At 39.5% G+C, this 26,504-nt stretch overlaps 1 protein-coding gene across 2 annotated transcripts in view; it reads right to left on the bottom strand.

Annotated features, from left to right (window-relative positions):
• PTPRR (protein tyrosine phosphatase receptor type R) overlaps window positions 1-26,504 on the bottom strand; it is a 259,744-nt gene that overhangs the window by 74,591 nt on the left and 158,649 nt on the right. The window lies entirely within an intron of this gene.

The raw sequence follows: 26,504 nt of genomic DNA, 5'->3' as shown, positions 1-26,504 counted from the left end.
ACAGAAAGCCGCTCCAGAACAGTAATGCTTTCTATTCTAAGCAAGCCAAGAGAAGTTTAGGTACTTAAAACACGTGTTTTATGTAAACAAGATCATCCAGAAAAATACACTTGCCATAAGTTCCTGAAAGAAGTGCGTTTGCAGATATTTACCTATTGTTATCTCTATTGCTTGGATGCCCCACAAAGGCTCTTACTTATTCACACTACTGCCAAACGTCCTAAAGCTCTCAGCTTCGTAGGTTAGAAATGAGGCTAAAGAACCAAAGGAACAGTTTTGATTACAGTCAAAGTCAGTCAACATTGCACACAGTAATACTGCTGTCCAGGAATAGACACTCCTCTATCCTGGCCTAACGTCTGATGAGGGGTACCCACCACTACTGTGGACAGCCACCTGCCTTGGGCACACTCCTTTCCACTGCTGATGGGGATGCAGGTGGAAAGAAGAGCAGGTGCACAGCCGATTGCTCCTGTTCAAATAGACTGTCATGCAAATCAAAAGGGAACTGATATGAGCGCAAGAGGAGAGAATTCTAAGTGCTTTTCAAATGCATTTTAGGTTTGCTGCAGGATTCTATTTGGGGTCACTACCAGATTTCTTATAGGGCCTTGGAAAATGCTTAAAAATACTTGCTTAACGTCTTGAGTTTTCCTTCTACTTGGCTATTGGTAAAACCGGGATTAAAGCTCTGCAAAATGGGTAGGATTCAAAACATTGCAAAATGTTGCTAGCCCTTCATCTTTATTTCACAGCCCTAGCCTCTCTATGGAAGATATTTTAGTGAACAAGTAAAACAAGTGGATCAAAATTCCCCCTACTAATGCATCAAGGAAAGAAATCTTTGGGAGGCGAGTTGGATGATATGAATTCGCAGGGTTAGCAAGGGCAGCGAACTCTCAACGAGCATGCTTACCAATTCTGTGGTGTCTCTGTGGCCTGAGTCAACCCCAATTTTAAATGTATCCAATTTTTGGTGTGGAAAATATTAGGAAAGAACAAACTAGCAGAGTTTGTTCTCAAAATAAAGGAGACATGGATGCATTTCTACCCTTTGGGAAACTTGCCCTGGTTATGGACCCACCACAGACACTTCCTCTCCCACCCACTTCTTTCCTGCTTCGTTACCACCACAACCCAAGGTACTTTTAGGTCTTGCGCCTAGGACTTGCAAACGCCTCGGGTGGATAAGAATGCTTTTCCTGTATAAGAACACAAGACATTTTAGGAACAGGAAAAGCCTTTCCGGTCCAACATACCTGCCCTTTTTAGGTTTATCTTAATCTCACCTTCCTGCATTGTTACCTTCCTTCATCTTCCTACACAGAAAAAAAAAAAAAAAGCATTTCTTGTACATTTCTCATGATCTTTACTATCATTAGACCTGATAACATCAGACATCAATTTTAGTATCACTGTCTTTAAACTAATGATTTCTAAAAAACACTTTGCAAAGCGAGTAGACAGTGGATAATTTTTCTTTTATAGAGTCATAAACCGTGAGTTTGAAAGAGGAGGCTGCATAGAAGCTTGGCTTCGAGGGATGGGAAGGTCATCTGGCTTGATTTTATGCTTAGCTTTTAATTATGAGTTCTGTTACTTGTCATGTTCTGGGTACCAACATGCTTTCAGTGTGTTTAGTGATAAGGGGTTTGTTTATGCAGAACAGGACTTACTATGGAGAAAATATGCGGGTGGCTAAAGTTCATCACAAACAGCAGAGACCTGTGAAAAAGCTTACCATTCTCTGAGCCCTTCCTTGTCCCTGTGCCACATTTCATCTCTGGAGTTTACAATAGGGTGAGGTAAGCCACTGACCATCATAAAAAAGGTGAACTATTTATTCAACAGATGTTTCATTCCTCGAGAAAATTCACATTTTCAATTAAAAAGCCAAAAGATGGGCTTTCCTTGCAAGTCCTCGTAAGGGATTCTTGGCAGCATTTATATTTTTCGTGCAGACGAGTTTTCTGCCCTGAAGTTTTACTTTTTAACTGTGCAGGTCAACAAATCACTGAGAAGACACCAAAACTGTCTGCCAGATGTTGACCACTGATTAATTCGTCTTAAGGTCAGCCAAAAGGGAAGAAAATATGATGGGTGGAGCACGAACGGCAAAGCACAATCAACATCTGACCAACCAGGGTTTCCTGTCACCTTGGGAAAAAAATTGATTGGCACTGCTTTCCTGTGTACAAGTTAAAAACCAGTAGCAACTGCAGTAACAAGAATAAACTACAGATAAGAGACTTGGAAATTAAATCAAGTCATATCACCAAAACTTCAGCTTGAAACTGTGCAGAAAAGTCCCAAGATGACTTTTAAGGGCATTTTTTCCTTTTAAGTTATTCTATATTGAAAGTATATTGACTTTTGCCATTTCTGGCAGTCTGAAATCATTAAAAAGGACGCAAGAATTATAACTTATGTTAGGGGTCTTATATTTTGCCCAAGACTCCATATTTCCCATCATCCAAAAGATTACATTTTACTAATGCACTGGAGTGAATTTTTGTTTCAGGTTTTACTCTATCTTGAGTGATAGCTTTCAGGGGGCAGAGGAAATCTTTTCTACAAGGAGAGTCCAAGTGTACAAGCAGATTAAATATTATGAATATTATTTGTAATCTAACCGTTCAAAATCTGGAATTATGGAAGGCGAAACAGAACCGAAATAGAACCAAAGCATCAACAACATTCACCTTTTTTCGGTTTTTTCTTATCCCCTTTGCTCCTGTTGCCATCAGCATTAAACAGCATTCTTATTACAGTCGTATGTGTTTGGTCCAGCACAGTTCTATTTGCCTTCAGTGTGGATTCTGAAACTTTATTTCTTATTTCTTTATTCATTCATTCACAAATACTTATTAAGCACAAATACTCCATATATCTAAATACATGGAGGCACATCTATAAACTGAGGATATGACAAATTAAGCAGCTTGGTTCATTTGCCTTTTATTTTTTAAGAAACTGCAGTCAGAGACTCCAAAATATTAGACAAGCATACAAAGGGATAGGGGCAAATTGTTGAGGACTAATGAAATAGGGAAGCAAAAATGTTTGCAAAATATATTATCTTTGAAAGACAGTTTAAGTTGAAAACTGTAAGAAATGGCCATTTTAGCTGAAAGTGATGTTTTTTGGAAGTTAGTTCATATCTTCTTATTCTATTTTTCTAATTTCAGAATCATTCTCAAAATTCATTCATTCATTATATAAATATATACATATAAATTATAAAATACTCCTCATACTGTATTTTAGAATTCATGCTTCTTCTGCTATTACTACCAGTGACGTGGTTAAGAGTGGATTATGGAACCAGACTAGCTGGGGTTCAAATTCGGGTTCTGCCCTTTACGACTGTGTGATCTTGGGCAGTTTACTTCACTGGAATGTACATCAGTTTTCTCATCTGTAAAACGATGATACAACTAATACACTTACTTCATTAGATTATTGTGAAAATTAATTGAGGTAACATATGTGAAACACTTAGAAGAGTACGTGGTACATAATAAATGCTATGTAACTCTTACCTGGCATTTTTAATATTATTACTGCTGCTACACTTCTATTGCTGTTGCTTCCGTTGCCAAGACTTTTTCAACACAGCTGCTACAATTACCACAGCTTTCTCTGCAGTTATGGCGATTGTGGCTATGGATTCTCTTGTTATTGCTATTGCTGGCTTACCTTTGGTAGCTAACACTGCTGCTGCTACTGTTAGAACTATTGTTGCTGCTTGTTCCTGCTCCTGATGCTACCATTGCTGTCATGGTTATCAGCAATTACTAGAGGTGTGGTGTGTATGTGTATGTGTATGTGTGTGTATGTAATTCTAGAGGGATATACACAAAATGTTAATGGTGGTTACCTCTGGTGGTGGGACTGACCATGAAGTAATTTCTATGCTTTTGTTTTGGCTTAAATATGCTTTCAACATTTCTGCAGGGTAAGAACGTATTATTTGTATAGTTCATTAACAATCGAAAAAAATTAATAAGGGCTAGAGATACACTGAGGTCTCATATTTACCAATATTTTATACTGCCTCATGGTCAATACTACCTTTCTGAGAAAGGAAGGGTGTTGAGGGTACTCTTCCCAGTGCACAGAAGGCATATTATATATCCTCCTATTATAACGTCAGCATGAAGAGACAGGGCTGGGAGACACGATTTATCTGCCATCTAACTACGCACTAAGATCACACAAGACATTTAGTCACTGACTTATTTTGTTATTTTTATCTCATGTCAAACCTTTCCTCATTTATCTTTATGTTTAAGAAGACATATTTTTGATAAGAGAAGAGATCTTTTGTATATTTGCAGCCTAACTGTTCCCAGGAGAATGCCCTTGGGTTGGCCCATAGCTCAGTTTTGAACAATTAACCTGACATTATCCAGAAAACAATCCCCTCAAGTTCTACTAAGAATAAATAAAGCACAATGGAGTAAAATTATCCACTAAATCTAGGAAAAGCAGCCATATTTTAGTCAGGAAATCTAACTCTTTTCTTTTCAATGAATTACATTCTTATGCTTCTGTCACTAAACATTTAGTGGAAAAAATTCAGGTTCCCCAGGTATTGATTTTGGAGCTGAATACTGGGAAAAAATGTACCAATAGCCAACTTGGGTGAGTTTGTATACACTGACAATTGTCCTTGCAGTACAGTACCAACAGTTTTAGTAGAACAGAGAAAATGGAGGAAAAGAATGGAAAAGCATTCAGAACAAGGTGATTTTGTTTTTTTAGAATAATGACAAAGGAACACCATCTATTTACTATTTCCCTTACCAACTGTCCCGAAACTTTAAACGTCAAAGGGTTAAACATGTGACTGAGAAAGATGAGCCAAAGGATGACTTTATTTCTTGACTATTTGTCAAGTTCTAGGATGAATGGATTCACACTTCAGGACTCTAGCAAAACTCTGGTTGAAGGCAAACTCAGTAAGTTTGTCTCTCTTTGCTAAGGGAGGGCCTTTCTAGGGCCTGAGCCTAAATAGGAAAATCATAGTTAAATAGTATTGCTTCTTATGTAGCCTCACATCAGAGATTGATCATTATGACAGGTGATGTTTTCAACATAACTTTTAGACATTTTCCAGGGGACCCAAGGTGAAACCCAGTAAAGAAAGATGCCTCTTCTCCTCCTCCTCCTCCATCTTCTTCTTCTTCATCATCTTCTTCTTCTTCCTCTCCCCCTCCTCCTCCCCCTCCCCTCTCCCCACTCTCCTCCTCCCCCTCCCCCCATCCTCCTCCTTCTTTTTTTTAAGACTGCTTAATCTTCTTGTTTATATTTTAGTCAATTTAATTCAGGAACATTTCATCAAAAATCCAATTCAATGCAACAAATATCTATCGTGTGCCTATTGTAAGCAAGACATTCTAAGGCAAAAATCAGGCTTCAAATTTGGGTTGAAATTTAATGCCCTAGAAATGTATGTACAACAGTTGACAGCTTGGGGTCTGGAGCCAGACCACCTATATTCTTTCCAAGGTTCCCATGACCAGCTAGGTGCTTTGAGCAAGTGACAAAACCTTTTGGGGCCATGGTTCCTCCTGTGAAACAGGGATAATAATAGTAGGATTGTTCTGTATTTGAATTATACATGTAAAGCATTTGGAACAGTGGCTGGAATGTAGTAAGTGCTCAATAAAATGTTAACTGTTATTACTATTATCATCATGGGATAGCTTGCATTTAAAAAATAGGGTTCCTTCCTATTTATTTCCATTTCCTCCTTTCTATCTTTTTTTCCCCCAAATTTTGGTATATATAGGGAAGAAGGTGGGGAAGAAATGAGGGTGGGGTGGGATCAGTTTTTGGTAGAAAGAATACGTATGTTAAAATTCCTACTAGTGTTAAAGATGTCACATATTATTGCTGTATATTTGATCATACATGGCTTTTGACTGCAATATAGTGGAAGAAGGAAACTTGAAATTGTCTCACAAATTTTTAAGGGCTCCATGCTGGACGAAACTGAGTTCTGAGTCCTAGTCCTGATTTTTCCTCTCTCAAAAGATTAGAACACTCTGACACTTATTGATACAAAAGTCCTCCGGGACAGAGGTTTTTGCTGAACATTAAAAAAACTGAATTACTTTTGAGAAAAGGTGATTGAAGACTTTAATTATAATGATAAGGTAAAATACCAACATTAGAATGGGTTATAAGGATAAAAGAACAGAATAATTAACTTTTAAGCATAACTGATACATAACATATTAAAGTTAATCTGTAAAGAATTATAAAAGAAAACTTCATAAAAGAACTTCTAAGAGAAATTATCAGACACTTTTTTTTTTTTTACTGCAATCAGGTTTCCAAGTGGCCAATGAAAAATGTATCTGAGAGTAAGCAACAGCTTTTGTAGGAATTATTTTTGGATTTATATTCATTGTAAACAGCCCTAGAAAAGTCTAAAAATGTCTCAGATACACTGAGGGGAATGATAGGTGGGTAGAACATAGTCTAGCTACTTCACTGCACCAGTAAAGAGGAACCAGACCCGAAGGTCATAGAAAAATTCTTCCAAACAGAGCAACTGGCGTGATCCACACAAAAGTGCCAAGGCGTGAGAAAGACACATGTACCAGAACATAACGTGACCTGTGTTCACCCTCAGGTCTCTGATTCCACCTGAAGAGGTTTATCCCTATCTGAGGAAACAATTATATTGGTGGTCTTCAAACTCTTTTCAAAACTTGGGGCTCTTGGTTAAGAAAGAAAAGAAGACCTTTCCTGCAAAGCCAATATGCAGAGCAAGTGTATGCAGAGCTGGGCTCGCTGGGGAGCCTGAGGAGGGCCCAGGCCCCTCCAGCCCACCTCTCCACTAAGGCGCTATGGGATACAGTTGAAAACCATTGATTTAGGTCAAAATGTGGAATAACCTATAGCTAGCCACGAATCCAGCCACGATTCAATGAAGAACCCAGTTCTGACAGATGGTTCCCATAGGATTTACAGCTCTTTGTGAACAAGTCATTTAACCTTGTCTCAGTTCTTTCATTAGTCAAACACTAAGGGGGGCATCTGCCAGCACCCACATCTTGTGATCTGAATAATTTTAGTAATAAATTCAGCTCCAGGAGCCCAGTGTTAAGTGAGCAGGTAAGAGCTATTGGGGGAGTGTGCGGCGAAAGTGAACTTGGGTTTAGACAATCATTGGGAAAGTTTCCAGGTTTGCAATTGAGATTTCAACTTCAGAGCTCTGCTTCCAATAAGGTGTGTGACCACTCTTTTCATGACAGAAGCTCTGCCACTAGCTGCATAATTATAGTAATATCCCCGGAACTTGGACCAGGACCACTAAGATCGTGGTTCCCAAACATGAGTAATTTAAATATGTAAATATATAGTGATTTAAGTATATTTGAGTATACACAGGCACTTAAATACATGTATTTAAATGTGCACATATTTGAATATATGCATTTAAATGTATATATTTTAAAATATATATGTATGTGTTTATATTGATGTATATCTATCATGTATAGATCTATATCTATATCCATATCTGTTTCCTCAACTCTGCTCCAGAGCTATTGAGGTAAAGATTTGAGTTTGACTCTAGAATATTTTCTATCTAGATAGAAAAAAAATTTTTTTCTATCTAGAAATGCTTCTATTTAGAATATTTAGAAATTTTACAAATATCTCTAGGGGAGTATGATATAAAATCAAGTTTGGGAACCCCTGCTCTAAGGTTCTTCTCAACTCTAAAATGTTGTATTTTTGAATTTTCAAGAAGCCCCTAGTTCTACTATACCACCACCTACTTCCAGACTGTCACCATGCACACCACGACGACTGCCACCAACAGCAAGTGGGAATGAGGGAGGGGATTCAGTGTTTATTAAGGTCTAATGTGCCCCAGGCACCTTGATAGACAATATGAATACAAATGATGTAAGACATTATTATCCTTAGCCCATGGAGCCTACAGTTTCATTTACTGAATTACACAGTTTAGTATTTTGAAGAATAATGTCTGGGGTCAAATAATCATGTTTAAGCCATGTTTTAATTATTTTACTTATTAATATTTTTAGGCTTTTGACATTCTAATGCCGTTTGATTTTGTGCATACCCTCCCATCTTGGGGCTGGATGACATGTAACAAACATATTTCAGTGAGACTCTTATTGACACCATATTCAAGATTTCATGAGACACCCTGTCCACCTTTGATTTCACTGGTATCACTGCAGAGGATGTACAGCCAAGCTTGGGACTTTCTGTCACACACGGAGGAGCAGATTTTCACTTTCAGGGTATATTGTTGTTTCCGTGCTCCCCCTACAGGTCATATATGGAAGGATATTTAAATTAGAAATCTTTGGGTCATCACTTCTTAGAAAAGTATTTGCTGAGCATGTCCATCACGGCTCTCAAGGAGTCAACATTTAATGGAGGAACCAAGTGCTCTAATAATATCTCTGTGCACATGCTTCCAAAATATCTACCAACCAAGCTCTTGGACTCAATCTGCCCAAATAACAAAATACATAAATTCTCCCCAAACATCTAGTATATGCATAATACTTTATTCCTTACATTCTTTGATTCTCACCCGTTCAACTGGAAGGAAATTCACTCTACTCTGAACTGCTCCAGTACCTAAGCCCTTTCCTTATACAGATTTTGGCTAAAATAGGATTTTTTTCTATTACTTTCTGCCCTCGATATATTTAACACTCCATGAATTATGAGGATGGAGTGGGCAATAGAACACTTTTAAAGTTGAGATAATACACTTTAAAGGCTGGTTTAAAAAGTGAAATAAAACAGAACAATGATGGCAAATCAAGCCTTTATCACCAAGGTCAAGATTATAAGGATCACCTGGAACAAGAAGTTGGCTGCAAGAGTCTTCCCTCTGCAAAACGTTCATGATTTTTTTTTTTTTTTTTTAAAAGAAGGTGGACGGGGGCTTCCCTGGTGGCGCAGTGGTTGAGAGTCTGCCTGCCGATGCAGGGTACGCGGGTTCGAGCCCTGGTCCGGGAAGATCCCACATGCCGCGGAGCAACTGGGCCCGTGAGCCACAACTACTGAGCCTGCGCGTCTGGAGCCTGCGCTCCGCAACAAGAGAAGCCGCGACAGTGAGAGGCCCGCGCACAGCGATGAAGAGTGGCCCCCGCTCGCCGCAACTAGAGAAAGCCCTCGCACAGAAACTAAGACCCAACACAGCCAAAAATAAATAAATAAATAAATAAATGAATAAATAAATAAATAAATAAAGAATAAAAACCAAGTGTTGATGACTAGTGCTCTTTAAATAAATAAATAAATAAAGAAGGTGGACGTTTTAAAATGCCTAATAGGAAAGTAAAGGCAGGGATAAGGCGAGTCACCCATACAAAGCTCTACATAATGTTCAAAGAGGAAGAAATCTTGCCTCTCCTGGAGAAACTTGAAATCTTGTTATCTGAGACCTCTGTCTAGATTTCTAAACCAGTATTTTACAAATGTGGAAGCATTCAGCTGCATGATGTTTCTTGCTCAAGTGTCTTGATGCATATTTGTGCTGTAATAACAGGTTCAGGATAGACTCTCTTTAATTTTACAAGACTCTTCATTAACCAGGAGCAGACAGGCCTAAAAAACTTTTTAAAATTCATTGGTCACGTTAAGTGGTCGGAGAAAGTAAGCACCCAGGAATGAAACAGGAAGTGAGCAGCTTCCCCTGCCCTGGGGCTTTCTAGAACTAAATGGACATTTCAGAGCTCAAATAGATGACTGAGGCTAACGTTGGATCATTTAATCAATATTTAAAGAACCCCAACTATATGTGTGGAACAAGGAAGTCAGGAAACACATGAATGAGCTCTTAAGAGATTCGACGTGTGTGTGTGTGTGTGTGTGTGTGTGTGTGTGTGTGTGTGTAGGTATTTGTAGGGTCAGGAAAGGGAATTTAAGGAGAGTAGTACAGATCTGGAAAAGCTGCTTTGAACAACGAGAAAGAGAGCTGACTGGAAAAAGACAGACTGGAAAAAGGATGCAGTGTTGAGTGTCCATCAGAGAATAATGTGGCCGAGGATACACATTTGAGGTCTGTTCCTTCAGGCTATATAGCAGGTCTTTGCTATACTTCTAACGTATTCACTCTCATAGATCCTTTAGCACTTAATCACTTCTACTCACATTATTGCTTAAGGTGGGTTTAAAATTCCACTTTGTTTCTCAGAATCCTTAGGTAGATCTAGGGATTCTCTCAGGAGAAGAATAGTTGCCTGGATAGAGATGTAGTAACAAAATGCTAACTTGAAATTAATTACTTTTTAAATCAGCCTTTAAAGTGTTTATCTCAACTTTAAAGGAGCCAAAATTCAACAGCAAATAAAACATAACAAGAGTAAAACTAATCAATCAGGAGACCATACTCAGAGCAGGAGAACGAAGGTTTTTAAGCTCCCCTTAGTAGAAGGTTTTTTAGCTGCCCTGTGGTGCAGCGTGAGATCGAGGGTCGGCAAGAGGAGCAGCTCAGAGACCCTTGTGGTGGCTCATGAGGCCAGGCAGCACCAGAGCCTTCTCTCTGTAGGGCAGTGGAGTGATGATGGGGATCACCTGCTCTTTTTTTTTTTTTTAAGCATTTCTTTCCATAAAATGAACCTAATTTTAAGAACTTGTTCATTTTTTCATATTGAGACTTAACAAATATCTATGGAACATGTAGTATGTGTCAGGCGTTGTGCTATAGACACCACCATGTGGGGGAATCAGATTCAAGAGGGAAAAGGGGGGAAATGAGAAATGAGGCAGGCAGGCTTGGGAAAGGGAAGAATTATTGAGACTTGTATTTAAACCTCTGACTTAGGAAAAAAATTGGCTCCTAAATAAAATGATTCATATATTATAAGACATATTAGGCAATAATAATTTCATCTGATACACTGTCCTTAAAGTTACTTGTGTATTTAACGAGACATGAAAATGATTGGAAGCTAAGCAATTTTAGAAAGCACATCATATTTGAAAACGTTCACACCAATTTGTTATTTCTCAAGTTACAGCTCTTTCATCACTACGTGAGACCTTTTTCTAAAGTATCTGCCAAAAGAGATCATGCTTCATATGCCAGAGAGGACATTAAAGTCATTATGGATTTTTAAAAATTTTTTACAAAAACAAGAGCCAACTTCCTTTTCCCTGTATGAGACTAGCTAATAACCGCTTCAACATGCAGTTCTCCACTAGAGGGCACTATTTCCACATAGTACTACAATTAGATGGGCTTCAACTGGGGCGGCTTCAGAACATACGAGAACAGAGCCCTGTCCTATGTTTAAATTACACCCAGATAATCATGACGCATTGCTCAATGGAGATGACACTTTAATGTTTGTAATATACTTACAGGTGAAAACCAAACAAACCCATCAGTTGAAAATAATTTTGCTAAAGTCATCTGCCATGGGTGAGCTGTGATTTTTCAGTGTTTTGCTACAGAGCTCATGTATCAACAGCTGGGAAAATCTGATGAGAACAGAGTGGGGCATCACTTCATAAGAAAACAATGTTCAAGCAGGTCATTAAATGCAAAGAGTGGGACCCTGAGCTGTAGCTTTATGACACGTTTCAAAGAACTCCAAAAGTGAACGTCTCTGCCTACAAGGTAAAAATCTCCTGACACAGTAACTGAGATTCAGAGCTGGTCTTTCCCAAAATAGGAAGCCAATACTCTGGGAATTGTCTGTGCCTGTCCTGATTAAAATGCTTCTACAAAAAAGGCTATTTTACCTAATTCAGTCAACCTGTACATCAAGACCTGCAACATGGTCCCCTAGCAAAGACTTGAATTCTGACTTTAGAGAAAGACGAATATCATATGATATCGCTTATATGTGGAATCTAAAAAAAATGAACTTATTTACAGAACAGAAACAGACTCACAGACTTAGAGAAAATACTTATGGTTATGGGGGGGGAAGGATGGGGGGGAGGGATAGATTGGGAGTTTGAGATTGACATGTACACACTACTATATATAAAATAGATAACACAGGGAACTCTGCTCAATATTCTGTAATAACCTAAATGGGAAAATAATTTGAAAAATAATAGATACATATATATATATAACTGAATCACTTGGCTATACATCTAACACAACATTGTTAATCAACTATACTCCAATATAAAATAAAATTTTTTTAAAAAGCAGTGCATTTAGAACTCTCCACAGTGAAACTCTAATTTGATCACGGGAAGAGGAATTGGTGAACACGAACCTCAAACAATTATACCACACAATCTCTTCTTTAGGGTCAGGACAAGAACTCTGTAGAAATGCTACCATCACGCAGCTAGGGGAAGCATATAACTCTCTTTAAAAATAGGTCATAAGCTACAGAATGGCTCTAAGAGTTCCCAAAAGGTAACTGGAGTTTGCCCCTCATAGTGTGAGTGGACATGGAGACCACCTAGTAAATTTGGAAGCCAGTGTCAGGATCAGGTTGCAAGTTCATGGATGTTGAAGGATGGGGGGCGATGGTGTGCTGAGAAGCCCTTTCTGCTTGAATCTCAGGACAAGGCAGCCTGTGTGATGGGTGGTCTGGTGGAAGATATAGTAGAGTAGTAAGAGGACCCAATGGGACTTCTGTTACTCTGCTAGGGCCACAAGTGAGAAATAAAGGAAGGTGGAGAGAGGAAAGGAGCTATTACAGTGATTGCTATTAAAGCTGCTTCCAGGTCTCCACTCTTGGGACTTACTCACAAAGGCTCAAACATTTCAGTCTGCTTGGAGAGAAGCTAGGTCTGTGCTTGTCAATATAAGTAATGGCCAATTTTTACCTTTTTAGGCAGAACTTTGCTACATTTAATTACTTAAAAATACATCTTGATTTGTTCTACTCTCCCTGGGTTGTATCCACTGTCATTTCTTTCACTTACCACTATTACCTTTTGTCTCATTTGCCACAAATTTTTAGGCAGATTTAAAAACTTTTGCCTCCAGTTTTTCAATCACAGTGGGTTTTTTTAAATAATAAAAGAACCATTTAAAGTTTTTTTCTAACCCTTCAGAACTCCAATCCACCTTTATAAAAATGGAATTGTGTCTATCCTACAAATAAAGAAGAAAACAGCTTGAAGTTCACCATTAATGAAGGGCTGGAGCATGTTTCCAATGCCTCCCCAAATCTGGACATCCCCATAAAAATATTTTATAAAGATATGATTATAAAATAAGAGAAGCTTAAAATGTTATCTGTATCATCTAGGAGGAGGTAGGACAGAGTGGATATGTGCAGATTTTGGAGCCAGGTTGTCCAGATTCGAATCTTCAACTCCATCTTTATTTCTTTGTGACACCGTGCATGATATTCAATCTCTCTAGGTCTCTGTTAGCTCACTTGCAAGAAGGACATAAAAATAGCACCTGCCTCAAGGGGTGTTGTGAAGAGTGGATGAGATAATACGTTAGCCTGGTGGTTGGCATGTGGTAGATGAGCAGTCAATACATCAGCTTTTATTATGCGTTCTCTCTTCCCACGCATGGGCAGCAGCTTGCTGGAGGAGCATGGACACGTGCCCTCCCTCGTGCTCTGTCTACTACACACACAGCGACATGGGCTCAGTTATTATCCAGGCTGATTGAACAACAGAGAGACCTCCCTGCCACAATCCTTGAGAACAGTTTTCAACTTGAGTTTTCTGGGTTATTGCCTCATGTTTTCCTCTCCGCTTTCTTTACTATATCCATGTTTGCCACCATCTTGGTCCTTTGTGTTGGAGTGGCACCTGGTCTCTAGAATAGGAGCAACCAGATGCAAGAAAAAACTGAGACCAACAGTGAGCTTCTAGACTGGCCATGAAATGTTTATCTGCCTTGAGTATTTTAAAACTACCTCATAAAACGGAATTCTAGGGGAATTCCCTGGTGGGCCAGTGGTTAGGACTCCATGCTTTCACTGCCGAGCGCCCGGGTTCAATCCCTGTTCTGGAAACTAAGCTCCCACAAGATGCACAGCACAGCCAATGCATACATATATACATAAATAATAAAACTGAATTCTACTTGATTTAGAATCTGAGTGGTGGTGGTGGGATGGATTGGGAGATTGTGATTGACATATATACATTAATATGTACAAAATAGATAACTAGTAAGAACCTGCTGTATAAAAAAATAAATAAAATTAAATTAAAAAATTAAAAAAAAAATCTGAAAAACATTCTGAAAGCCAAACGTGAAATTTGCTGAGAGGAATAACAGCATGACACCACATAATGTGTCTACTTACTAAACATACTGATTTGTAATCTATTTTTCACTTATTTTCCATAAAAGATAGGAACGTGCTCCCCCCCAACAATATAGGACTAGTTAGGAGTACAGCCTCTGCAGCCAGACTGCTTGGGTTCAAATTCTATTTGTCAGCCTCACACCCCCAGTAATATACTATTCCGTTATTTCAGCAATAACGTAAACTCTCTGAGCATTAGTTTCCTCACTGTAAGGAGGGGATAAGTCCCTTGTGAGGATTAAATGAGATAAGGCATGTAAAGGGTCACTACATCTTATTGAGTTGTTACTTTTAGTGATGTTACTTGGCGTTCAATAGGATTGACTTCTAAATGGCTGTCTGTTACGTTATGATCCCCATACTGTCAGGCTGAGCAAACAAGTTGTGGTTGATAGACTGTGTTGCATGGTGTGGGTCATAGGTTCCGCTAGAACGAACGGTGCTTATTTGAAGGAGGCTATATTGTATGTGCATAACAGCCTGGAAAGATCAAGGAAACCTAGAATATAAACTTAGCTCTGTTATAACTAGTGTCGTAACCTTTGGTCAGTGTAGTAAAGCTGTTGGTGTCACACCTAGATCACCTTTACCAGGCTGGTTCCCCTCCACTGTTGCTGGGAGTATTGGCCATGGATGGCACACAGCTGCCACTTCTCTGGAGAAATCACCTTTGGCTGATGGGAGTGGCCTAGTCCAGAGGTGCCTGGGAAGTTATGCCTCCACCATCCCCAGGTGGCCTGAAGTCAATGGCTGACTGACATGGGGTACAGATGCCCCGCCCACTGGCCACAAGGTGGAACAACTCATGCTCCATCTCTCCCTGTGTGATCAGCCTGAGGCCAGACGTCAGCGGAAATCACCTCTTTGCTTGGCTTCGTCTCCTCTGTTCTGCTTCCCTTACTTTCCTTTAGGCTTCTCCTGGAACCTTCCTCCCCAATCACTTGGGACAAGAACCCTCCTCTCAGGCTACTTTTGGGGAACCTCACCTAACACCTAAAAAAGGAGATTCTGGGTCTCAGTTTCACTTGACAGAAAATGAGGGCGTTGAATCCATTTTTCACCAATGGGTCCCTTTCGTGAATACAGATTTTAATTTCCCGAGTATTTTGTATGCTTTGTACTCTCATATTCAGTTGTATGCATCCTACACTCTTTCCTGTACTTATGTCTCCAAAGGGAGATCAGTTGAGGAACAGTTAAGTATACATCGCCTAAGTTAAAATTTTTGAGCACTGAAATGTGTTTCTGCTAGGGAGAGCAGGGGACAGAAGTCAGGACATTGCCCCTTGCCTGGAGGAAATTACAGTAAACAGAGGCTTTGAGCTTAGGTTGCTTCCACCACTGCAGACATCTTTCTGGCTGTGACAGAAATCTCCCAGCCTCCGCCAGGTTGAAACCCCTAAGAAAATCTTTCAACTCGCATAGCTGGGTGCTGTATCATCACTTGCACAGTATTTATGGACACCAAAACAAACCATGTTATGGTACAGTGTAAAGAAAAGTTAGAGAATGATTGCTCATTGGGTATCAGCAACCCTTGGGGGCCTGGGGAGGCCTTGGTTATGATAGGAAGAAAACCTCCATTTATGCCATATTCCTACTGGCACACTCACTGATTTCTGAGGCAAATTTAAGTCAGGAGTGAGACTGCCTTGTTATAATGAGTCTACCCTTCCTTTCTGGACGTTTCTCTAATTGTCTTTGCTTGCTTTTTACCTCCAATAAAAAATCAGATGAGAAAAATGAGGAAATAATGTGTATCTACCTGTTGATTTCCTTTCCATAAAATTGGCTACAGTCATACAGTAGCCTAAAGGGGAACTCTGCAGAAACTCATATATACAAGTTCTCTGTCTTCCTACAGAAGAAAGTGTGTCGTTCTAGGGTCTGAACGTGATCTCTTGTTTACTGGGCATTTGGAAGCTGGCAAAAGCCAGCTATAAAAATACAGTTCCCTTGAGAGTGACAAGTGAGGAATTTGAGGAAGACAGGGATGGGACAAAAGAACAAGGAACAGGAGCTAAGTGTGGCCTCCTGCTATGCCAGCCATGTGACATTTGTTGTGTGGCTTAACTGTCACAAGAACTGTGCAGGGCATGTGCTATTCTCCTCATCACAGATGAACAAACAAGTTCCAAGTTATACATGTAGTAGGTGTGGAGCAGGCATCTGAATGTGTCTCCCAAATTCATGGACTCACCATGGGAAATGAATTCATCTGTTACATGAGAATAGATTTAATTTGGTATTAATAGTTATTAAATAACATTAAATGGTCCAATTTATAAACAGGATGAGAAAACCTGTAAGTCAATTGACAGTTAAAAAATATTTATTATGTTAAATGGCAGGTTCAACTGTATCAATTCAGTTTAAAAAAGTTTCCCCGTTCCTGAGTTCAAAAATATAGCTGACCGAGTATAGGCTCGTGAAATGGGATCAGAGAATAAAAAACCAAAAGAGTACTAGATTTACGTTCCTTTTCCTTCTCAAAGGCACAATACCATTTTATATTGAGTGTTAATTTTATGGTACCCTTTGAAAAAAGGTGGAACAGATATTATCATACCTATTTTGTAGATTGGGAAAACTATACCAAAAGGACTTAATTAACCTGTTGAGTCACTTATTTAGTAAATGTCAAGTAATATTAGCACAGAGACTCAGCTCTGTAGTTTATCATTAGGCTATTTGTTTTTATGGAATTAAAAAAATAAATATATGAGATCCTCAGATGTAAAGGAGCATTAATGAATTAACTAACTCCATAATATTTTTCAAGTGTTTACAATGTATTGGGCTTACAGGAACCATGGAACACACAGGAATATCTTGAGCCTGTACCTGTCCTTAAGATTCTCACAAGCTGGTGAAGGGACAGGACAATCCACCAAAACCCAGTTTCAGTCCCTTTCTAAATTATTCTTTAATTAAAATCACTGCTAGAGGAGTGGTACATGTGAAAATTCAGAGGTGTTAAAAATCACCGTGGGCTTCGGTAGGTGTCATGGCCAAAGGTAGAAGGTATGTTTCGTGTTGGGATTTGGAGACTAGAGAGAGATATAAGAAGGATGAAGAGGAACCAGGTGAACAAAGGTGTACATGTGGAAAGGGACATAACACTCTGAGAACAGACCGGAGGGTTTATTTGGGGGCAGAGTGGCAAACAGATTTGGAGAGAATGATCAGAGCCAGATAGTACAGGATCTCTAAGGCTCAGCAAGGTACTCTGTACCTTATCCTATAGGCAAAGGGGAGCTGTTGAGGATTTTTACACAGCAACAGAACATAATGCAAGTATTCCTATAGAGAGATAAATCTGAAGAGTGTATAGTATGAATTGAGGGAGAGAAAAGAATTAGATCAGACAGAAAAGATGAAATAAAGTAATACATGTGAAATATCTAACACCATTAGTCCTGATGTCATTTTTATAATCATAAGACATGATAATTCAAATATAAAGCTAATGAGAGCTGGGTCCAGGGTGACGGTTACAAAGAGAGGAATTGATAATGAGAAAATCCAAGTAGCAAGAATCAATAGGACCTGGTGACTAGTTGGAAATAGGGAGAAATGAGGGGACTGCTCTGTCCCTCACCTTATAAGTCTTTAATCTTCAGAACTTTCAGGGTATATCCTTTGTATTCAGTTAAGCATATGCAATAAGTCTCTATATTTTCTTTTATTTATTTTTAATTTAAAATTATATGTTATTATCAATTATATCAGAGTAATAGATTCTCTCCATCAGGGATGAGAGATTTATATGGCATGACCCAAAAGAGTTTTGGGGACAAATGACTCATAATACAGCCTTTATGGTCTCATGGTGATTTTAATGAAGCCAGACTTTCATGCAATAAACAGAGGACTATTATTTCACTCTGGGATCAGGAGATGGAAGGCTGTAAAACACAAGGCTATTTTAAAAGCACCATTAGAACATATAAACATAAATTAAGTTTTAAGGCTTAAACCTCTCAGGAAAGTTTTCTTACTATATGGAACACTGTATGCCTCTCATCTTTTATCACTCTTAAAACTCATCACTATACCATCTTAGCAAGGGAATTATGGTAGAAAAGCAGGGTGAAAATAGGGATGGTGGAATAAGCAAAGTGTTTCCCTACAACTACTGGCCGTTAACCTGAGAATTATTCAATATAACACTCATTCATTCATTTAAGCATTTATTTCCAGGAGCTCTTGCCTTTTAGGAATTATGTTCTATATGAAAGAGACAAAGAGACAATGAAATCATATATGTGCCCTAAAGAAGCTTAGAGTTTACAGGGTAAGACAGATTAGTAAATGAAAATTTTACCTATACCTAAGAAGTTTATAAATACTGTATGCACACAAGGCTATGGGACTCGGGTAGAAAGGAGTGGAGGAGACAGAGCTGAATCTATGTTGGTAGGTGGGCTACAGGAAGAAGGGAAGGAGGTAATGGCTTCCAAGAGAAAGTGATGCTTGAATTGCCCTCTCCATATTCCTTGCCCATTCCTCACTTCTACTGCTAACCCCAGGACCGCTTCTCTCCTTTCTGGGTAATCCAACCTCAGCCACTTCTTCTCTTACTACCTTTTACATGGTTGATTCCTAAAGGAGTACCTCCAGCTCAATCTACCTCTTTGATAGAACTCTGAAGTTAAGGGGAGAAAGGAGTGCGTGTGTGTGCCTAAAGGTAACCACCCAAGAACCGGGAAAAGTAATGTCTTGGAGGCCAAAGGAAGAGAGAGTTTCAAAGAGGAAGTAGGCATTAGGGTTGGATGTGAAAAGAAATGAAACGTGTGCTTTGACTTTGGTGGTTAGACCATTGATATACTTGGCAAGCATATGTGAGAGAAACAGTGGATGCAGGACTTGAAGAAGACCAATGAGGCACCAAATAAACTCTGCTCATTTAAGACACATCTGAACAAGGAAGAAAACACAAGACCATAGGCGGAATTGGATTAAGGGAGTTTCTTTGATACAAAAGAGAACCATTTTCATGCTGAGGGTATAGCATTAGCAAAAAGGTTGCAGTTGAACATAGAGGAAGAAATTTGATGGAGTAAGTCATCAAGGTTGGGAGGAAAGGACGTGGAGCCCTTGTGGAAAGAAGAGCTTTTTCCTGCTCTGAGGCAGGAAGGAAGAGGGAGGTGATGGGTGGGGATGACCAGGGCGCAGGGAATCCACTTAACACTGATCACACACTTACTCTCTACAGTCTCCCATGTGGACCACAAAGATGAGCAAGACACCATCCCTGTACTCTCCTTTCTCAAACATTCACTTCATTTAAACAAATTAATGGATATTTAACCTTATGGTCCTTGTAATTCAAACATGCCCAGCAGTAGCCTACAAAGGGCAGGATGCTGGGAATAGGTACTCCCTGAAGGACTGAACCACTGACTTTGCTCAGAATTGGTTGTGCATGATGATAATAAAAATTAGTCAGACTTTCAGTCAGTTTTATGATCATCTTTAAATCATCTATAGAAAGTGACCCTCTTATCACTTTCATCTGAGCAGATCTTTTCTGCCACCCTGCCCTTGCTACACCACCAGTGCTCAGATGCCTGCTTCAAGGCTTCCCTTTGAAGCAAACATAAAGGCATGAAACTAATTTAGGTAACAAGAGTAAAAGAGCCTGAAGGAAGTGAAGAAGCCAAGTTTAACCCCTTCATATTACAGAAGAAGAAAAACGAGGCCCAGATAGGTGAATGATTCATCTGAAGCCACTCAATCCAGAAATGGCAGAGCTGGGTCTGGAGTCCAGTTCTCCTGACTCCTAGTTGGCCTTAGGGAGAAAGTCCATCTTGTCTACCTTTCCAGACTGCAGCCGAGACAGCAATTTGGTGGCATCCAAGTAAGAGAATGGTCCATGTAGACTCATGGATTCATAAGGAAACCAAAAAGTCTTTTGGGGGAGGAGGTAATAAGAATGACTTGATTGTTCTCCATTTCCCTTCCATTATGGAGTCAAAGTGTTCTCCTTTTATAGAACTTTGGAGATCACTGCAACAAATCCCTTTCTTTTCACTTCATTCATTATTGTTTGACAATACTTTCAAAGAAATTTGAATTACCCACTTGGCTTTTTGCAGTTCTTAAAGCCCCAAACTATATTTTCTGAAATGATATATGGGGTGTGCGTGTTTGTGTGTGTATGTGCATGTGGTGGAAAATATAATAAAAATTTGTATACATGATCTAAAAACCTAAGGCAACAACACGGACAGTGATAGAAAATAGAGATCCAGGAAAATAAGTGGCGAACGAACCTGGGAGTGTACTCTGAGAAGCTCTTAGTTCCCCACTACCCTGATGTGCAATGTTGGATATAATATCAATCATATTTTAAATATAAACATGAAGCTTCTTATTTTAAGACATACCATGGGAAAGCCTTGCTTAATATTCTGGGGAAGCAAAGAATTAGCCCCTCATTTAAACATTTTGCATATTCTAGTTTTCCTATTTAAATTTGCTTTAAATGAGAATGTATCAGTGTAAGCACATCACAAAGGCAGGTAAGGCAACAAAGATAATGTCATGAAGCTTGAGATATTTACTGTTTGTTTTGCTCAAAGGAAGCAGAGGGAAAACTTTATAAAAATTAATTTGTGGTATATGCTCCTTCTACCTTACTACAAAGAATGTGGTCTTTGGTGGGAAAGACTCTAAGTTTATTTCCAGTCCTTCTATCTACCAGAGTTTTGATGACGATTAAACAAGATTAAATGATTATAGAAGTTGTCCTGTAGTTGAAGAAGGCTCGGCTTGGGTCTATACCAGCTTATGAAAATCAGGTGTGACTAAAAGATTATTGATAACAGAGCAAGACTCTTTTAGGGGACAAGAAAGACTACTTCCTCCTGGTGTTCATTCAGTTAAGGTTAGGGTTCTACCCAATATGCCAATCATCTCTAGTTCTATCTTTTTCAGTTGGTGAATACTCTTTAAAAAAAAAAAAAAGCGAGGAGGGACCTTCAACATGGCGGAGGAGTAGGACATGGAGATCACCTTCCAACCCACAAATACATCAAAAATACATCTACATGTGGAACAACTCCTACAGAACACCTACTGAACGCTGGCAGAAGACCTCAGACTTCCCAAAAGGCAAGAAACTCCCCACGTACCTGGGTAGGGCAAAAGAAAAAAGAAAACATCAGAGACAAAAGAATAGGGACAGGACCTGCACCAGTGGGAGGGAGCTGTGAAGGAGGAAAAGTTTCCACACACTAGGAAGCCCCTTCACTGGCAGAGACAGAGGATGGCGGGGGGGAAGCTTTGGAGCCATGGAGGAGAGCGCAGCAACAGGGGTGCAGAGGGAAAAGTGGAGAGATTCCTGCACAGAGGATCAGTGCTGACCAGCACTCACCAGCCTGAGAGGCCTGTCTGCTTACCCGCTGGGACAGGTTGGGGCTGGGAGTTGAGGCTCGGGCTTCAGAGGTCAGATCCCAGGGAGAGAACTGGGGTTGGCTGTGTGAACACAGCCTGAAGGGGGCTAGTGCGCCATGGCTAGCCAGGAGGGAGTCCGGGAAAAAGTCTGGAACTGCCTAAGCGGCAAGGGACCATTGTTTTGGCGTGCGTGAGGACAGGGGATTCAGAGCACTGCCTAAATGAGCTCCAGAGACGGGCACGAGCCGCAGCTATCAGCACGGACACCAGAGACTAGCATGAGACGTTAAGGCGGCTGCTGCAGCCACCAAGAAGCCTGTGTGCAAGCACATGTCACTATCCACACCTCCCCTCCTGGGAGCCTGTGCAGCCTGCCACTGCCAGGGTCCCGTGATCCAGGGACAATTTTCCCAGGGGAACACACAGCACACCTCAGGCTGTTGCAACATCACGCCAGCCTCTGCTGCCACAGGCTCGCTCTGCATTCCGTACCACTCCCTCCCCCCCACCCCGGCCTGAGTGAGCCAGAGTCCCCGAGTCAGCTGATACTTTAACTCTGTCCTGTCTTGGCGAAGAACAGATGCCCTCAGGTGACCCACACGCAGAGGCGGGGCCAAATCCAAAGCTGAATCCGTTCGAACAAAGAAGAGAAAGGGAAATTTCTCCCAGCAGCCTCAGGAGCAGTGGATTAAATCTCCACAATCAGCTTGATGTAGCTTGCATCTGTGGAATATCTGAATAGGCAACGAATTATCCCAAAATTGAGGCGGTGGACTTTGGGAGCAACTGTAGACTTGGGGTTTGTTTTCTGCATCTAATTTGTTTCTGGTTTTATGTTTGCTTTAGTTTAGTATTTAGAGCTTATTATCATTGGTAGATTTGTTTATTGATTTGGTTGCTCTCTTCCTTTTTTTAAAAATATATATATATTTTTCCTTTTTCTCTTTTTGTGAGTGTGTATGTGTATGCTTCTTTGTGTGATTTTGTCTGTATAGCTTTGCTTTTACCTTTTGTCCTAGGGTTGTGTCTGTCCGTTTTGTTGTTGTTGTTGTTTTTTAGTATAGTTTTTAGCACTTCTTATCATTGGTGGATTTGTTTCCTGATTTGGTTGCTCTCTTCTTTCTTTCTCTTTTTTTTTATTATTTTTATTTTTAACAATTAAAAAATTTTTTTTATTTTAATAACTTTCTTTTCTTTCTTTCCTTCCTCTCTTCCTCCCTCCCTCTCTCTCTTTGTCTCTTTCTTTCTTTCTTTCTCTCTCTCCCTCTTCTTCTGAGCTGAGTGGCTGACAGGGTCTTGGTTCTCTGGCCGGGTGTCAGGCCTGAGCCTCTGAGGTGGGAGAGCCAAGTTCAGGACATTGGTCCACCAGAGACCTCCCAGCCCCATGTAATATCAAACAGCAAAAGTTCTCCCAGAGATCTCCGTCTCAACGCTAAGACCCAGCTCCACTCAACAACAAGCAAGCTCCAGTGCTGGACACCCCATGCCAAACAACTAGCAAGACAGGAACACAACCCCACCCATTAGCAGAGAGGCTGCCTAAGATCATAATAAGGTCACAGACACCCCAAAACAGTGTCTGTTTTGCCCACCAGATGCAGTCCTGCCCACCGGAAAGACAAGATCCAGCCTCATCCACTAGAACACAGGCACCAGTCCCCTCCACCAGGAAGCCTACACAACCCACTGAACCAACCTTACCCACTGGGGACAGACACCAAAGACAACGGGAACTACGAACCTGCAGCCTGTGAAAAGGAGACCCCAAACACAGTAAGTTAAGCAAAATGAGAAGACAGAGAAAAACACAGCAGATGAAGGAGCAAGGTAAAACCCCACCAGACCAAACAAATGAAGAGGAAATAGGCAGCCTACCTGAAAAAGAATTTACAGTAATGATAGTAAAGATGATCCAAAATCTTGCAAATAGAATGGAGAAAATACAAGAAACATTAACAAGGACCTAGAAGAACTAAATAGCAAACAAACAATGATGAACAACACAATAAATGAAATTAAAAATTCTCTAGAAGGAATCAATAGCAGAATAACTGAGGCGGAAGAATGGATAAGTGACCTGGAAAATAAAATAGTGGAAATAACTACCGCAGAGCAGAATAAAGAAAAAAGAATGAAAAGAATTGAGGACAGTCTCAGAGACCTCTGGGACAACATTAAATGCACCAACATTCGAATTATAGGGATCCCAGAAGAAGAAGAGCAAAAAAAAGGGACTGAGAAAATGTTTGAAGAGATTATAGTTGAAAACTTCCCTAATATGGGAAAGGAAATAGTCAATCAAGTCCAAGAAGCACAGAGAGTCCCATACAGGGTAAATCCAAGGAGAAACATGGCAAGACACATATTAATCAAACTATCAAAAATTAAATACAAAGAAAAAATATTAAAAGCAGCAAGGGAAAAGCAACAAATAACATACAAGGGAATCCTCATAAGGTTAACAGCTGATCTTTCAGCAGAAACTCTGCAAGCCAGAAGGGAGTGGCAGGACATATTTAAAGTGATGAAAGGGATAAACCTACGACCAAGATTACTCTACCCAGCAAGGATCTCATTCAGATTTGACGGAGAAATTAAAACCTTTACAGACAAGCAAAAGCTAAGAGAATTCAGCACAAGCAACCCAGCTTTACAACAAATGCTAAAGGAACTTCTCTAGTCAGGAAACACAACAGAAGGAAAAGACCTCCAATAACAAACCCAAAACAATTATGACAATGGTAATAGGAACATACATATCAATAACTACCATAAATGTAAATGGATTAAATGCTCCAACCAAAAGACACAGACTGGCTGAATGCATACAAAAACAAGACCTGTATATATGCTGTCTATAAGATACCCACTTCAGACCTAGGGACACATACAGACTGAAAGTGAGGGGATGGAAAAAGATATTCCATGCAAATGGAAATCAAAAGACAGCTGGAGTAGCAATTCTCATATCAGACAAAATAGACTTTAAAATAAAGACTATTACAAGAGACAAAGAAGGACACTACATAATGATTAAGGGATCAATCCAAGAACAAGATAGAACAATTGTAAATATTTATGCACCCAACATAGGAGCACCTCAATACATAAGGCAAATGCTAACAACCATAAAAGGGGAAATCGACAGTAACACAATCATAGTAGGGGACTTTAACACCCCACTTTCACTAACGGACAGATCATCCAAAATGAAAATAAATAAGGAAACACGAGCTTTAAATGATACGTTAAACAAGATGGACTTAACTGATATTTATAGGACATTCCATCCAAAAACAACAGAATACACTTTCTTCTCAAGTGCTCATGGAACATTCTCCAGGACAGATCATATCTTGGGTCACAAATCAAGCCTTGGTAAATTTAAGAAAATTGAAATCATATCAAGTATCTTTTCCGATCACAATGCTATGAGACTAGATATCAATTACAGGAAAAAAGAATCTGTAAAAAATACAAACACATGGAGGCTGAACAATACACTACTAAATAACCAAGAGATCACTGAAGAAATCAAAGAGGTAATCAAAAAATACCTAGCAACAAATGACAATGAAAACACAACCTCCCAAAACCTATGGGACGCAGCAAAAGCAGTTCTAAGAGGGAAGTTTATAGCAATACAATCCTACCTCAAGAAACAGGAAACATCTCAAATAAACGACCTAACCTTACACCTAAAGCAATTAGAGAAAGAAGAACAAAAAAACCCAGACAGCCTCTTCAATAAGTGATGCTGGGAAAACTGAACAGCTACATGTAAAAGAAAGAAATTAGAACACTCCCTAACACCATACACAAAAATAAACTCAAAATGGATTAAAGACCTAAATGTAAGGCCAGAGATTATAAAACTCTTAGAGGAAAACATAGGCAGAACACTCTATGACATAAATCACAGCAAGATCCTTTTTGACTCATCTCCTAGAGAAATGGAAATATAAACAAAAATAAACAAATGGGACCTAATGAAACTTAAAAGTTTTTGCACAGCAAAGGAAACCATAAACAAGATGAAAAGATAACCCTCAGAATGGGAGAAAATATTTGCAAGTGAAGCAACTGACAAAGCATTAATCTCCAAAATTTACAAGCAGCTCATGCAACTCAATATCAAAAAAACAAACAACCCAATCCAAAAATGGGCAGAAGACCTAAATAGACATTTCTCCAAAGAAGACACACAGATAGCCAACAGGCACATGAAAAGATGCTCAACATCACTAATCATTAGAGAAATGCAAATCAAAACTACAATGAGGTATCACCTCACATTTGTCAGAATGGCCATCATCAAAAAATCTACAGACAATAAATGCTGGAGAGGGTGTGGAGAAAAGGGAACCCTCTTGCACTGTTGGTGGGAATGTAGATTGATAAAGCCACTATGGAGAACAGTATGGAGGTTCCTTAAAAAACTAAAAATAGAACTACCATATGACCCAGCAATTCCACTACTGGGCATATTCCTTGAGAAAACCATAATTCAAAAAGAGTCATGTACCACAATGTTCACTGCAGCACTATTTACAATAGCCAGGACATGGAAGCAATCTAAGTGTCTGACAACAGATGAATGGATAAAGAAGACGTGGCACATATATACAATGGAATATTACTCAGCCATAAAAAGAAACGAAATTGAGTTATTTGCAGTGAGGTGGATGGACCTAGAGACTGTCATACAGAGTGAAGTAAGTCAGAAAGAGAAAAACAAATACCTTATGCTAACACACATATATGGAATCTAAAAAAAAAAAAAAAAAGGTTCTGAAGAACGTAAGGGCAATTGAGGAATAAAGACACAGATGT

Source organism: Balaenoptera physalus (assembly GCF_965194825.1).
Source record: "Balaenoptera physalus genome assembly, chromosome: 13".
In the NCBI taxonomy this organism is placed as follows: domain Eukaryota; kingdom Metazoa; phylum Chordata; class Mammalia; order Artiodactyla; family Balaenopteridae; genus Balaenoptera; species Balaenoptera physalus.
The sequence above is the reverse complement of the archived record's forward strand: the minus strand, read 5'-3'. Positions and strand labels throughout refer to the sequence as shown.